Here is an 896-nt window from a genome sequence, read left to right as displayed (position 1 = left end):
TACGTGGGGGAAGCAAGAGGGGGTAATGAGGAGACGACAGGGTTAAATGTTTTCCTCCACTTGCCCAACACCCCACTCTCACCCCAACAAGCTGTTCAGCAATAATCTGTGCATTCATTTCTTTAGGGAATGAGGTAAACCTCAGATTACAAAACCAAGACCAAAATAACTGTGCAGAATTAGAATGTGTTCAAGAAACCAGTCACACTTCAGCTGCATCAGACTTCACGGAGATGACTGTTCCTCCAAGTCCCCGTCAGCTCAGGAAGCCCACACTCGTCCAACAGGGGAAAGAATAAATACTCTCGCTTCTGCTCTCGGTCGCTGAGAGGAGGTCTCTCTCCGGACTGACCAACACTATTTCTTTCTTACTGTTCTCTTCCCTTCTCCTTTCCTTGGTTTCCCCTTTCCACGAAGCTTCTTCAGGCGCATCTGCTCCTCCTTGAAGTCCTGGTGCTCGTCTCTGTAGAGGCCATAAAAACGCGGTGTCCCCACGAGCGCAGAATCAGGGTTGTGATTTGGTACCAGTCATAAGTCTCCTCCCTCTTGGCCAAAGGCTGCTCACTGAAGAGTCACCACTTTCATGGATTTGGAATCAGAGGGCCTGGCAGCTTCACCAGACAGCCAGGCTCTCAGACGACACATGCGCAAGGCGTATTCTGAAAGTGAAGACATTTTGGGGGCAGCAGGGAGGAAAAGTCCCTAGTGGGTGGCCTTCTTCTCCCACACACCCCTGGCTGGAAGCTCTATTCATGCTTTTGTCTAGCTCTTAACCTTTTCTTTGAGACTGAGCTAACTGTTTTCCCTCATAGTCCCACTGCATCATTGCGCAGCTGCCTCCTGGACTTCTATGGCATTTAGAATATATATACCACTACTTGACATTTAATATATAC

General features: G+C 48.8%; 1 pseudogene; it reads right to left on the bottom strand.

Moving 5' to 3' along the window:
* Positions 1–357: 357 nt before the first annotated feature.
* LOC107538027 (small ribosomal subunit protein mS33 pseudogene) lies at positions 358–675 on the bottom strand (annotated as a pseudogene).
* Between the last annotated feature and the right edge of the window lie 221 nt (positions 676–896).

The sequence above is a fragment of the Miniopterus natalensis genome, chromosome 9, assembly GCF_054644295.1.
Source record: "Miniopterus natalensis isolate mMinNat1 chromosome 9, mMinNat1.hap1, whole genome shotgun sequence".
In the NCBI taxonomy this organism is placed as follows: domain Eukaryota; kingdom Metazoa; phylum Chordata; class Mammalia; order Chiroptera; family Miniopteridae; genus Miniopterus; species Miniopterus natalensis.
This window is presented reverse-complemented; position numbering and strand designations above follow the sequence as displayed.